Raw genomic sequence first — 10121 nt, forward strand, 5'->3', positions numbered from 1 at the left:
TGTTATCCCCACAGGCTATGTAATTTTTTCAAAAGTTGTGCTTGCCCCCTTCCCTCCTGTTTCATGTTCTTTTCCTGAGCCCCGTCCAGGCCCACAATGTTGCCTCTACAATCTTCTGGAAGGACAACCACAAAATAGCTGGCCTTTGGGATAGAAATTCTGTACAATATCCAATCCCTTTAGATATTCAGGCCTTCATCTTCCATGTTTCCCACAACACGTGCAACAACAGCATCTCTCAGTGAACCTGCTAGGGTGGGTGACAGGCACACAGTGCCTGCTGGAAGTCCATCTGTTGGTGGCATCCCTTCAAGGGCAATTGGGCTTCCAGGGATAATGTTTGCCACTTTGGGAGTTAGCCCTGCAGGCTGTTTGGGCCCAAACCCTTGCCACCCTTCTCCTAAAGTTATAAACATGCCCCTGGATCAAATCTCCACTCCACTTTTATGGAACATCTGGTCTGTTGCCTCTTATCAATTTGCTCTTAATCCACTTATTAACTCCTGCAACCAGGACCCTGCCCCCATGTAGGCAACATCTGTCCATCCCACTTATTATTATAATATTAATATTATAATAATAAAATAATAATAATATTATTATTAAAATACTCCTAATGCCCCTAACAGGACCAGATAACCCACTCCTTTGTCATTACTTCTGTTATTACCTAAAGTGGGTCTATGACAATGAGATGTTTACCATTGGAAACACCCTAAACTGCTCTTATGGAGGACTAGGGGAGGAAATCAGTGGCTTACATTCCCTCAGAGCAATAAGAGGATAAGGCTTATGGCTATTTCCCCAGGTTCCCAGCCTCAGAGCACAGACTTGGATTGCTTTACATCATGACATCTAATCCCATCCACAGTGGACAAACCAGCAATGAATTAAGATTACAACCCTTTAATCCTAGCCAGCACTGGTAAAGCTGGAGACCTTGGGGATGACCAACTCTAGCCTGGGGGTCCCAGGAGGTTGACCTGCTTTGACCTGCCTAGGGATCTGGTCCTTGCAAGGTTGTCATGCCTCAACCTGCTTGGGGATCTGCCAGTCCAGGGGTCCCAAGAGGTCAACATGCCTCAACCTGCCCAGGGACTCAGTTCTTGGGAGGCAGACCTGCCCAGGGATTTGATCTCCAAGAGGCTGTCATGCCTCAGCCTGCCTGGGGATCTGCACCCTGACCCAGGGATGCCTGGCTCTCAGGTTGCAACTGTACTGGGTAGGATAGCCTTCAGAAAAACTCACCCCTAAGGAAGCCCTCCCATGGAAATAGAAGGAAGTGTATTACTTGTGGGACTGTGCCTGGTCTCAGCAATAACTCAGGAGACCAATGAAAATACCATTGCCTTTATGGAAATGCTAAAAGAGGCCCTCCAAAAGTTTACCAATCTGGACTTAGACTCTAACAAGGGACAGGTGATTTTAAAGGACAAATTCCTGCCCCAATGTGCACCAGACATCAAGATAAAGTTACAACGGCTACAGCAGCAGGACCCTGCTGCCTCTTCAGATGAGATGGTCCAGACAGCCACCAAGACCTTTTATAATAGAGAACAGAAGAGGGAGGCCAAGGCCCAGGAAAGGGAGAGAAGGAAAGAGACAAGTCATGCCCAGATGCTGGCCACTCTCCAGGGAAGCCCTATGGCAAACCACGAGTCCTTGAAGAACAAGGCATGAGGCAAATGCCTAATCTGTAGTCAGCGGGACATCGGGCCAAAGAGTGTCCAAACTGTGGCAAGTCTCCTAAAACCACTTGCTACAAATGCCATCATTTGGGACACTGGGTGGCACTCTGCCCTTGGGACCCAAGAGCCTCAAGGTACAAGCTCCAAGCCTTTCCTCACAATGGTTCAATAAGACTGAAGTGGCCCACTCCAGCCAGCCCACCTGACATAGATAACCATCATGGGGCTGGAGCCAAGGGTGTAACTGGATGTGGCAGGTAGGTCCAAGAATTTTTTGGTTGACACAGGGGCTACTTACTCTGTCCTGACCTCCTACTCCAGAGCCTTCTCCTCCTAAACCTGTACCATTTTGGGTGCTACAGAATGCACCCACCTTAAGGTTGCCAGATCCAGGAAAAGCACTCCAACTATATGTCCATGAAAAGGAAGTAATAGCCTTGGGAGTGTTAACTCAAAGGCTGGGACCTGAGCCCCAGCCTGTAGCTTACTTATCCAAGAGGCTTGCTTCACCTGCCCAAGGCTGGCTTCCCTGCCTTCAAAATTTTGCAGCTATTGCGGTCCAGACAGAAGATGCTTTAAAACTCTCTTTTGGGGGCAAACTATTTTTACCAAGCTCCAAGTGAAACGACTCCTGAATGGGAGAGGCCATTTATGGATGTCTGATCAAAGGATCCACAGATATCAAGTAGTGCTGATGGAAAATCCAGGCCTGACTATATCCCCTTGTGAGGTTCTTAACCCTACCACTCTCCTGCCTACCCCTGAGGACTCTCTCCCCTTTCACTCTTGCCTATAAACTTTGGACCATTGGACAAAACCTAGATAAGGATTATCAGAAGATCCTCTGACCAATCCTGAGGAAATCTGGTACACTGATGGAAGCAGCTTTGTCTTGAATGGAAAAAGAAGAGCCGGATATGCAGTAGTCTCCAATTTTGAGACCACAGAGGCTAGATACTTCAGCCCAATTAGCTGAGCACATAGCCCTGACTTGAGCTTTAGAGCTGGGAAAAGGAAGAAGAGTAGCCATTTACACTGACTCCAAGTATGCCTTTCTGGTGCTACATGCTCGTGCTGCTATTTGGAAAGAAAGAGGCCACTTGCCCACCAAGGGTTTCCAACCAAATACAGTGATCAAATCCTTAGGCTCTTGGAGGCAGTTCATCTGCCCGCTGAGGTTTCAGTCTCCCATTGTAAAGGACACCAGAAAGGGAGCACGGAGGTGGCACGAGGGAACCAAGCAACCAGTCAGGCAGCTAAGAGGGCAGCATTACAGAACAATGATCTCATAGGGGTTGCTACCTTAGTTCCACAGACTAATTTGCCAGAAACTCCTTCATATTCTGAAGATGAGACTTAAAGTTAAGAGTGAGGGCTTTCAAGAAGATCATATGGGGTGGTTCCAAAAGGAGGGACTCCTTTTTCTGCCTGGGACTGCCAATGGAAGTTGATTAACTCCTTACATGCCATTACTCATTTAGGGGAGAAGGCCCTCCAAAGATTACTAGAAATGTCCTTTAGAGGAATAGGCCTCCAAATGACTATAAGGCAAGTGGTCTCAACTTGTCCCACTTGCCAATTAAACAACCCCCAAGAAGATCAAAGACCCCAGCTGGCCCAGCCTGTCCAACGACATGGGACCTATCCAGGGGAGGACTGGCAGATGGACTTCACCCAGATGCCAGTTTTGATAGATACATTCACAGGACAGATTGAAGGCTTTCCCACCCAGACTGAAAAGGTGAGGAGGTGGTTTAAAAAAAAAAAAAAAAAAAAACTGTTCCATGAAATCATTCCAAGATTTGGTCTGCCTAGGTCTTTACAAAGTGACAACGGGACATCATTTACTTTTAAAGTCACTCAAGGGGTCTCTACAGCACTGGCCATTCCTTATTATCTCCATTGTGCCTGGAAGCCTCAGTCTTTAGGAAAAGTAGAAAGAGCCAACCAATTCTTAAAATCAGCGATAAAAAAGATAACCCAGGAGACCTCCCTGGGATGGAAGGAGGCTTTACCAATAGCTCTCCTCTGAACCCATATTGCCCCTAAGAACAGGTTGGTCTTAGCCCTTATGAGATGCTATATGGGAGACCTTTTGTTTATATCAATGACCTCTTCCTGGATCCAGAAGCTCAGACCCTCTGGTCTTATACCATGGCCACTGGGCAATTCCAACAAGATATATGCTTGTGTGGTGTCAACCAGGACCCAAAAGATTCTAAAGAGCCACCATTATATGCTCCAGGGACTCAAGTCCTAATTAAAGTCTAGAAAGATGGGTCCCCAAAGGCTCAACTCCAGCCCACATGGAGGGCCCCTACCCTGTAACACTTTCTACCCCCACAGCAGTCAAGGTACAGGACACGACTCCTGGATTCACTACTCACAAGTCAAGCATGGAAGAAAACAGAAGAGGACACTCAATACACCTGTGAGCCCCTGGGAGATCTCAGATACCTATTCAGGACTACAAATGAGTGCCATACTAATGAACACTCCCAAAATCAAGCTTCTGGGGATAAGCTTTCTCAGGATAGCTCTAAAGAGCCAACATAGCTTGGCAGGGATTGTACTCCAAAAAAAGCAGGAGATAGATCTCCTGATCCCTGAACAAAGAGGGACTTGAGCCATCTTGAATAAGACGTGTTGTTTCTGGGCAAATACCTCCAGCCAAGTTAAAAAAGACTCTCACGGTCCTCAAGAAAAACATTCAGATTCTACAGTACCTTAAAGAACAAGCTGGAGAGTTCTCAGGGTGGCCACAATCTCTCTTTGGGGGATCCATCTCCTGGCAAGAGGAAATTTTGAGTTGGCTAATGCCCCTACAAATCCTTGTTATCACCATATTGATGCTGCTTATGATTATTCCATGTATTATCAATTGTCTAACCCATTGTGTCTCTGCACAGGTCAACAAGCTACAACATGCAGTGCCAATTCAACAAGGATATATAAAACTACACGCGACCATGGAAAATATCACTCACCCTTAGATGGACACCACTATAAGGATTCTGAGGCTTGAGACTAGCAAGAGGGTGAGTCCCAGTGCCCCTGACTGTCCCAGATCATCAAGAAGTAGCCAGAAAGACCTTGACATCCATATTCCCAAAGAATTAGGCCTCCCATCTCTTGAGGGGGGAAAGTTAGGTAGTTAGAATAGGAAAAATGAGTCCAGAATGGCAATGGATAAAAGACAAAGAAAGGGAAAGCCCTTGAAAATAGAACAAAGGAAGATCTGAGGACCAGAGTGAGGACCTCAAGTAAAACAAACAGCCCTCCTAGCTAGCCCAATTTACATGGGGCAGGCTCAGAGGGAGGTGAAAAAAACATAAAAAGAAGAGCCAAAATTGAGCTGGAGGCTTCTCTTCATGCCTTTTGGGTCAGCCCGCCCTCATGCCTCGAGGATGTATTTTCCTTTGCTTACCAAATAAAATTGAGCTGTAACACAGAGCTGTAACACTGGTCTGTCCATCACTTCAAATTTTTGCTGCGGCAAGACAGAACCAAGGAAATTATACCCTCCCCCAACACATCTTCCCATATGTACTGAATTTCTTAACTTGAGATCTTGTCTCATGGATTTGAAGTTCAATATTTCTAAGTCTAAAGGTGCAAAATAGACACTTTTCAAAAGAGGAACAAAAAGAAGACAAACTCAACATTTGAAACACTGGCAAAGATGGGGGACACTTCCAGAAAGATCCATCTGACTAAGCAGAAATGTCGTCACTCCCTTTTCCCACAAGACTGTGGAATGGACTTTGACAGTGGGAAATTGCTGCAGGGAGGAAGTCAATTCTGACTCCCTGTTGGAAACTGTTTCTCTGACTTGCTTTTATTATTGTAATCATACTCAATGGCTTGCCTGGAGGACCCTGACCCTCTGCTTGACTATAAACTAAAATGCCCTTGTTCAGCTGTGGGAGTGATAGTTTGTCCCTTCCTACCTGTGAATAGAAGAGATGAACACATCCCTTCTGAAGGCTGGACATTCCCTTGGAGATGTTTTACAGGACTGAAGACACTTTCACTTTACTTCCCCACTGCATCTCCCTCTCTATTCTGCCTTTTGACTTTAGTTCCTCACTGCTTCTTTCTCTCTGATATATAAAAGAATCTGGCATCCAGACCTCAATAAGATGGTTATTTTGAAGTCCTAGCCTGCCATCTTCTTGGTCTGCTGGCTCCCCAATTAAAGTCTCTTGCTTGTCTTGACACCTCATCTCTTGGATTCATTGGCCTATCATGCAGCAAGCAGAGCAAGCTTGGACTCAGTAGCAGAGAAGATCCCATGGAGAACAGAATGGCAACCCCCTCCAGTATTCTTGCCTAGAGAATCCCATGGACAGAGGAGACTGGTGGGCTATAGTCTATAGGGTTGCAAAGTCAGACATGACTGAAGTGACTTAGTACACACGCGCACGTGTGTCCACACACACACACACTAAACCTAAGAGGGCAGAGGAAAAACTTTTCTTCACAGACACTGGTTTGCAATTCTCCACTGACACCAAAGTGACAAAAGTGAAAAAGAAATGGAAAAATAAAATTTAAAAGGTGAACAACAGTATATCCATCTTGACTGTACAGAGAAAATGTGCCACGTGAAAGGTTGGCAGGAGAAATGCTCTAACATGTCAGTCAAGAGTGTGGGCTCAGGTCCCTGAAACTGAGCAGGCTGGGACAACAGTTTTCAAGGGCAGAAGCCTACTGTGTCCCCTTTTGCCTGGCAAAGCAATAAAGCTATTCTTTTCTATGTCACCCAAAACTCTGCCTCTGAGATTCAAAATCAGGGCTGGTGCATAGAGGCCAAATCTTCAGCATCAGTTTCACACACAAGGGTTGACAGTCCTGGGGGTCTCCTGACTCCTGGACAGGGGGTTTCGTCATTAAACCCTTCTGAGATTCAGTTTCTTTACCTATAAAGTGGGAGTTACATTATGGTCTTTACGAGGTGCTGTGAAGAAGGCAATGGCACCCCACTCCAGTATCTTGCCTGGAGAATCCCAGGGATGGGGGAGCCTGGTGGGCTGCCGTCTATGGGGTCACACAGAGTCGGACACGACTGAAGTGACTTAGCAGTAGCAGTAGTGAAGGATGAGTGAGAGGCCTCCAGAAGTCACTGAGCACTCTGTCTGGCATGTCGAGACTGGCCTGTGAAACACAGAGCAGCTGCTGTTGTGATGGTCATGCTTGTGCAGCAACAGCACCGCCTTTTTAAATATTTCCTTGTTTCCTTCCTCCCCTGCAGGGCTTGTTCTCCCTGAGGCCAGCTTCTTAGAGCCCTATGGTGAGATCAAGCAGGCCATGGGGAAATGGCCTGTCCTCAGATGCCTCACCTACGGCTGTGTGGACTAAAAATGATGCCTGCCATAGCAGTAAATAAAGGATGTCCAGCAATCATCAATCGCAGCCACCCCCATGGTGAGCCCTGAGGGAACTCAGGAAAGAAACAAAAGCACCTACCATCTCGCACACCTACACCCGCCATCACCTACACCCGCCCCCAAAGGTGCAGTTTGAGGAAACTCGGGGTGTGAAAGCACAGGGGACTGGCCCCAGGTGGCTGAGGTGCTTATCCAAGGAATGATTTCAGTGAGCCCAGGTTCTCGCACCTTCCCATACACAGAAAAAGGCTAGGAAATTCCCTGGCAGTTCCGTGGTTAAGACTCTGTGCTTCCGCAGCAAGTTCAGGTTTGATTCCGGGTCAGGGCACTAAGATCCCGCATGTCATGCAGTGTAGCCTAAAGAAATAAAGAAAAGGATTAGATTCCTTAACTTGAGATATCTAGTTTTATTACAGTATCTGTTAATAAATAGTAGTAGTAATGATAATAAGTGATAGTATTAACTACCTGCTCTTTATATCCCGGTTCCCTCCTTGCCTCCTCTGACCTGTTTTCTCAAGGTTACTTGAGATGATGCCTTGGGGGCTTGAAGTCCTTGAATGGCCACTGAATGAAACGTAGCTCTCCACTTTTATGTTCTGCTTTTTTTCTTTTTCCAGTTGACAGCTGTCACTGTGGCTTGGGCGACCAGGGCCTGCGTGTGGATGACACCAATGGGTAACTCTCCGCTCCTATGACAGCAGGTTGACACTGAAACCGCTAACTTGGGTGTGACCTTAAGCAAGACACTGTTCCCTCTGTCTCTCAGTTTCCCACCCTGTAACATGGGATGTGTTGAGACTATATTGAATCATGGATCTGAAAACACGTCGAGAAGCATAAAATATTAAAAAGTCTGGGGTGCAGAGGAAGACAAATGCTATGTGATATCACTTACATGTTGAATCTTAAATATAGTACAAATGAGCTTAATAACAAAACAGAAGCAGACTCGTAGATATAGAAAACAAACATCATCATCAAAGGGGGGAGGAATAAATTAGGACTTTAGAATTAGCAGATACAGGCTGCTATATGTAAAAGGGAACAACAAGGACTCTCTGTATAGCACAAGGAGCTGTATTCAATCTCTTTTCTTACATTGCAAAAGAATAAAAAATATATGTATGTACACACACACACACACACACATATGTAAAGCTGAACCACTTTGTTGTACACCTGAAACTAAAACAACATGGTGAATCAATTACACTTCAATTTTTTAAAAGGTTCTGGAATGTTCTACATAGAAAGAGAGTCTTCACACTACTTACAAGCCAAGACATGGAAGCAACCTAAATGCCCATAGACAGAATGAATGGATAAAGAAGAAGCGGTACATATATACAATGGAACATTATTCAGCCATAAAAAAGAATGGAATAACGCCATTTGCAACACCATGGATGAACCTAGAGATGATCATACTAAGTGAAGTAAGTCAGACAAAGACAAATATCATATATCATTTATATGTGGAATCTTTAACAAATGATATAAATGAAATTATTTACAAAACAGAAATAGATTCATAAACATAGAAAACAAAATAATGGTTACCAAAGGGGAAAGGTGGGGAAGAGAGATAAATTAGGAGTTTGGGATGAGTATATACACACTACTGTATATAAAACAGATGGTCAACAAGGAACTACTGTGCAGTACGTGGAACTCTACTCAATAATCTGTAATGACCTATGTGGGGAAAGAATCTGCAAAGAAATCGATATATGTATATATAAACTGAGTCACTTGGCATACTTGAAACTAATACAACGTTGTAAATCAACTGCACTTCATTATAGAATAAAAGTATTTTAAAGAAATTATAATTTTAAAAAAGAGGGAATCTGCAAGCTGAAGCGTGTCAGAACTTTGGCTGTTCAGTGCGACAGTGCCACTGTCTCTAGATAAAGAGATACCTAGATAGTATATTCAAAAGCAGAGACATTACTTTGCCAACAAAGGTCCGTCTAGTCAAGGCTATGGTTTTTCCTGTGGTCATGTATGGATGTGAGAGTTGGACTGTGAAGAAGGCTGAGCACCGAAGAATTGATGCTTTTGAACTGTGGTGTTGGAGAAGACTCTTGAGAGTCCCTTGGACTGCAAGGAGATCCAACCAGTCCATTCTGAAGGAGATCAGCCCTGGGATTTCTTTGGAAGGACTGATGCTAAAGCTGAAACTCCAGTACTTTGGCCACCTCATGCGAAGAGTTGATTCATTGGAAAAGACCCTGATGCTGGGAGGGATTGGGGGCAGGAGGAGAAGGGGACGACAGAGGATGAGATGGCTGGATGGCATCACTGACTCGATGGACGTGAGTCTGAGTGAACTCCGGGAGTTGGTGATGGACAGGGAGGCCTGGCGTGCTGCGATTCATGGGGTCACAAAGAGTCGGACACAACTGAGCGACTGAACTGAACTGAACTGAACTGAGGGAAGATAATAACAGGTTCAAGGTTTACAACCAACATGTTTGTTTGAAACCTGAGTAATTGCAGCGTCTGTCAGCTAGCTCACTTTAATTTGTAGGAAACCAATTATGCAACATTCCAGATGTATTAAATTGGCTGTTTAGAATGATGACTTGAAGAGTTTTAAACATGAGGACCAGACAATTTTCTGATTCTCTAAATCAGGGGTTCTTAGAGCTGGTAAAGGGGTTGTTTGTCAATTCCCAGAATCTATTGTTTTGGAAATAATGAATTTGAGATGTGACTTTTCTTTCTACAATATTCATCTGACATTCTCCCATACTCCTTGCTGAAAGAGGAATCAGTTCAGTTCTGTCACTCAGTCGCATCCAACTCTTTGTGACCCCATGGACTGCAGCACGCCAGGCCTCCCTGTCCATCAGCAACTCCCGGAGTTTACTCAAACTCATGTCCATTGAGTCGCGATGCCATCCAACCACCTCATCCTCTGTCCTCCCCTTCTCCTCCTGCTTTCAATTTTTCCCACCATTAGGGTCTTTTCCAGTGAGTCAGTTCTTTGCATCAGGTGGCCAAAGTATTGGAGTTTCAGCTGCAACATCAGTCC

The sequence above is a fragment of the Bubalus bubalis genome, chromosome 2 (genome assembly GCF_019923935.1).
Source record: "Bubalus bubalis isolate 160015118507 breed Murrah chromosome 2, NDDB_SH_1, whole genome shotgun sequence".
Classification (NCBI taxonomy): domain Eukaryota; kingdom Metazoa; phylum Chordata; class Mammalia; order Artiodactyla; family Bovidae; genus Bubalus; species Bubalus bubalis.